General features: G+C 42.0%; 1 long non-coding RNA gene across 1 annotated transcript; it reads left to right on the top strand.

The window, feature by feature from the left end:
* The first annotated feature begins 901 nt into the window (after window positions 1–901).
* On the top strand, window positions 902–1945 carry LOC123185743 (uncharacterized). Its single transcript, XR_006493479.1, has 2 exons — window positions 902–1042; window positions 1175–1945. It is a non-coding gene; the product is annotated as an uncharacterized lncRNA (long non-coding RNA).
* The last annotated feature ends 3521 nt before the right edge of the window (window positions 1946–5466 follow it).

Here is a 5466-nt window from a genome sequence, read left to right as displayed (position 1 = left end):
TGGTTGTGTTTTCGTATTTGTAAATAAATAAAGAATTGCATTTTCAAAAAATGTTCGTGTTCTGAAAGTTTGTTCGGAATGATTTCATTCTATTTTTCACAACTTTTAACAAATGTTCAGAATTTCAGAAAAGGTTCCCGTTTTCAGAGATTGTTGACAAATCTTAAAATTATTCATGTTTTCATTTAGACTAATATCCATTCTGTTTGTGGTCTATTTATTTTGTCCTAGTTTTTTTGTTGCTGCATTATATATTTGTGGGAGTTTAGATGTGACATCCTTAAAAAACATTTAGATGTGAACTGTTATTGTTTTTGCCAATTGGAGGGCTCCGAGTGGACGGACGCGACACAGCACGCACCGACCAGTTGTCTTGCACAGTTGCACGCGGCACAGCCTGACCACCACCGACCACCGTCCGCACAGATCACAGTGCATATCACGTGTATTGCCCGTCCGCACTGTCAGGTCGGTAGCACAGCTCCCGCAACAAAAGCAAACACTCGATGAGTGTGTAGCCACCCGTGCCCTCCGGCTAGTCGCTACCCCTGAGTCCGTAGCCTGCCCAGCATCAACACGTGCAGACGAGACACCCAGCCTGCATGCTCTATGCATCTCCGCACTACATTCTGAAGACATCCACGCATGAGCCTCTGAACCCGTGTACAATACTATTACTTTCTGCACGGCTTGCAACCCGGTGCCGATGAGATTGTTGGCACCACGGTCGAAGAGCAATGAACCGAATCTTGCCTGTACCAGAATATTTTAACCACTGCAAAAGCCGTCCTGCATTTGTGTTTCAGAATTGAGTCCTTTGTGCTGAATTTGAATTGCGTCCAGGCTTCTGAACCTCCTATATAAACCCCCATTGTCCCCGTCATACTCACCTAGCAAATCATATCAGTGTAACCTTAAGTTAGAGTACATCGCCCCTCCCCTTGCAAAACCACCAGCATCAGGCAAGCAGAGCAAATGGCGTCGACCTCTCGGCGTATGGTTGCGTCCGTTCTCTTCGTCGTTCTCCTCCTCGTCGCGACAGGTGATCTTAACTAGTCTTCTCAATTTGTAAGTCGAGCGGATGCTCAGATATGCACCCTGAATCTAGTTAGGCCTACGTACATGCGTTGTGTACGCCATTTGTGTCTGACCCCACGGAGAAATAAAACTGCAGAGATGGGGGCGACGAGGGTGGCGGAGGCGAGGCACGGGCACAGGCTCTGCGAGTCACAGAGCCACAGGTACCGCGGAGCGTGCTGGAGGGTTTGATGCTAAAAGTTGGCATGTCAAATTTTGGCAAGTACCAAATGTTGGCTAGAGATTGGTTGCTTGCCAATTTTCGCTGCCAATCTCACAAAAAATTGTCAATTGTTGGCAACTTTTGATTTTGCTAAATGTTGGCTTGCCAAATATTGGCAATGCTAAATGTTGGTAGCAAACCAATTATACTCGAGAACTGCGCGCACGTCTGCAACACTGAGGGCTTTCCCTCGGGCAAGTGCAAGTTCCACGGCTTCGAAAGCAAGTGCTTCTGCAAGAAACCCTGCTAGCCACTTCATCGGCCGATGGATCGGCTGGCTAGTTAGCCGCGCACCACGACCGCCCTCCTGTCTTCAGAGTGTTCCTCCCCTGTTCGTGTACCGCTTTCCTTATTCCGAATAAGCACTGCTATACACACGATAAATCCATGCACGATCTGCGCACGACAACACATCTACACCCTTGGGTTGCCTCGCTTTGTAAATCTTTGTGGCCCAAATCATTTCGTGTGTGGATCGTGCATGCACAGTTCGTGTGCACAGCACTTCCGATTCCGAATCTAGTAAGGTCTACATGCGTTGTGCATGCCATTTCCTTATTATACAAGTGTTTTGCTTCATACGGTGTAATCTAGCTAGGGTGCTAATAAAAGTTGGCCGTCGGTGTGCTTGGACGTCTTTTATCACATTGTAAATGTGCAGTGTAGCCCAAATACCATCACTACTGCATAACGAGCCCCTGTTGGACTTTGCTGTTGGACCACCTATGTGCCGCTCGCTGCGGACTAGTGCGCTGTTTCACACAGGACAAGCTGGAAGAACACTCCCGAGATAAACTAAAAATCCATCCCGAGGGATGGGCATCTTTTCTTTACGTACTCCCTTCATTTCATAATGTAGTGCTTCCTCTATCCCCGTGCTTTAATTTTGATCGTAAATTTAACTACCAAGTCCGATTGCGGCGGGAGCAAAAGTTATATCAGTGAATTCGTATTCGAAAGAAGTTTTTAATTACATAACTTTTTCTCCCGCCGCAGTCGGTCTCGTTCGTTAAATTTATGGTCAAAGTTTAACCTCGGAAAGCGCAACGCACTATATTTTGGAATGGAGGGAGTAGTACCTGTTGACATAGCATTATAGATTGTAATATCACTGTTGCTACCATAAGGATCAATGTGTCTTCTTCCTCCGATTCCCCCTACACATATGGGATGCTCGAACTCTGCTATGGATTTGTGACCACATTCTTCATAGGTCTCTTTTAGATCTTCTTTCTACAATCTTGGATTGGGGAAGGAGGAGATATTCGCGACTACTGGTGGTTTCATTATGGGGCGGCACAGAAACATATTGCTTTCAATGCGATTTCCGTTGCTTTCTTTGATTACGTGCATTTAAAGGTGATCCTCTGATATTGGCCCTTCTGAATCATCCAGCAAGGATTGAAAATCCGATCTCCCTTCCCCACCCAATCAAGAAAGAGAATTAACGAATCGACACCTTGAGCATGGGAAAGGGGTGCGTGCTGAGCTTTTGAATGACCCCATGCCATTTCCCCCCGTAAAACCAATGCTCTTATTTACTATACCTAGCAGCTAATATCTCCAGACTGTTTGATCCATCAGTAGACCGAGAGGTCGAAAGTAGAAGTTCCCCAACCATTGAGATCTTCCTCTTTTAGTCTAATCTCTAACCATTGAAATATGACTTGATGCTCCCACAAGTGCAGAAGGAGTCAAAAACATCATTTATAGTGGAAAACCCGTCATCTTAGTATAACCAGCTTTAATTGCTTTAGCTTTGTGCTCTTCTTGAGCAATGTGTGAGAATAAATCTCAAGTGATTTTTAGCTTTCCGCCAAACCAAAAACGAGAGACAATTGGGGCCAATTATTGATCTTACTTTCCCTCAATATAAGTATTTTGGATTGGATAAACAATCCTAATTTCATTCCAATCATAAAACAAGGGAAAAGATCAAGGGAGAAAACATTTAAAGAAAACTAACCCTAACAAACTTGAATTTGTTGAGCGAAAAGAAGAATTCAACAGTAAGAAAGGATGAATACATTGAGATGTTTGGATCTTGGCTAAATTTATAAGCGAAGAATGCATGTGAATAAGGTTTTGGGATAATATGAGTTGACTCGGGTGGCTTGGTTGTGCTGCGGCCCAAGCAAACCTGTTGTATAGGGTGGTTACTTGGTAATACAAAGCGGGGACCCTTTATTGTCAATATGAATTGACTTGTCAAAGAAGAATTTTAATTATTTAATAATTTAGATTTTTCTTTGACTATACTTTTATGTGTCGAATTAGTCGGCACAATATTCTTAAAACAAACCCACCTCTCAGATACACAATAAAAAACATCCTCAATGAGTGAAAGATTCATGTTTGAATTGTCTAAATTCTAGCAAGAGGTAGCAGTTATATCCATCTGGTTGTCAGCTAACTGTGAATTGATGGCTTGTTTCACGAAACCACGCAAACAATCTTTGCAGGTATTGGATATCGCTGACGGTTTGGAAGATTCGGTTATGTAGCTGTGCTTGCAAACCGGTTTAGGGAGTGCCCAAGGTTCATTCTTTAATCGCTACCAGGGGCGTTCTACTTCTAACTAGGCCAGTCCATTTGCCCGCACTGTATCAAGCCGGCTATCGTAACAATCTGACAACTTTAGCGATTGATCTTTTTTCTAGGGTTTTTAGTTAGCCTTTATATTCGGCTTTATGACAAACATGAAAACATATTTTTCAAAGTGAACATTTTTGGAAATTTTAGAACATTCTTTTTAAATTTTCATGAACATTTTTAGGAAAAAGGTGACTTGTTTGAAAAACATACAAATTTTTCAAAACTTCCGTTTTTTTTGAAAATTTTAATAAGTTTTTGGAAATTTCAAAAAATTGTGAAAATGTTAAATTTTTTTAAACACTACAACTTTATATTTCTTTGAACATTTTTTGAAATTGAAAAATTTCTATGAGAAGTTTTCTTTTTTTTAAATGTGAACATTGTTTGATTTTTGAAAAATAAAAATGTTAAGTTAAAGAAAAATATAAAAACACTAACGAAAAAACAGGAAATTGAAAACAAATGATCGACACCTCCTAGAAGATCACAAAAAAAGAGAAAACATGATACAAAAATTTTATGGAAGGTTCATGAGGCTGCAATCTAATATTGCCTATGCTAGCTAAATGGCCCAGCGCACCGAAGCGCTTGCTTTGCTTCTCATGTGCGAAATGTTGCCTATTTTACGCAAAATGCATCAAATAGGATTTCTTCGAGAACCTGTCGGTGTAGCATTGATGGACGCTAGATACCTGTTAGTGCAATGTAGAGGGGGGGGGGGGGGTGTTCCATTAACTGGCCAATTTTCTAACCTTCATGCACTAGCCAGCCCAATGACAGGATACAACCACAACAAGGATAGCCCTAAAATCTTATCTTTCGAATCTGCATGTCAGTTGTCGTCTCTCTACCGTCATCCTTCATGGCACTCTCCAATACCTATGATGGCACTATGGCGAGCTCCTCCACCTAATTGAGCAACACCGTTCTACTGTTCGTGTCAACACCATGCACGAAGGGCAACGACTATGTCTTTTTGCACGGATGACGGCGGCGGCGGCGGCTTCGTGGCCATCTTTGCCGGCTATCGGGCCAAGATTATCTCACCTCTTATGTTAAATTTCTTTCTTTGTCCCTGTTATCATTGACGGGCCGGACACCTGTTAGTACCAATGACATGCCTATACCATTATATAGTGTACGGACAACTTTAAATATTCGTCGCATGATAAAACCGATCCAACGATTGAGAGGTGGCAACTTTAAGTAGCAGTGTTGGTTGTTGGATATTCTCTTCATTACATTGAATGTTACCACGTGTATGTATTATCCAGAAGATTCCACTCTCCAGCTTAAACACAATGCATAATATGCACAAAAAGACACTTCTTCTTGGTTCTAGAATTTTCTGTAATTTATTTGTCTAACATTATGAAAACTTCAACAGGGCTAAAGGTATTTCAGGAAGTCAGGATTCACTACTAATGTACATAGAAGTGAACAGGTATAAAAGCCTGTCAATGGATAGGTTTTGGACTCATTTGTAGGTAACTCTGCACTAGTGGATGGTGAAGACGTGCAAGTAGAGAGGACAGCGCCTGGCTAAGCAACATACATGGGACAACTATACA

Source organism: Triticum aestivum, chromosome 2A (assembly GCF_018294505.1).
Source record: "Triticum aestivum cultivar Chinese Spring chromosome 2A, IWGSC CS RefSeq v2.1, whole genome shotgun sequence".
Taxonomy (NCBI): domain Eukaryota; kingdom Viridiplantae; phylum Streptophyta; class Magnoliopsida; order Poales; family Poaceae; genus Triticum; species Triticum aestivum.
Note: the sequence above shows the minus strand (reverse complement) of the source record. Positions and strands in the feature narration are given on the sequence as shown.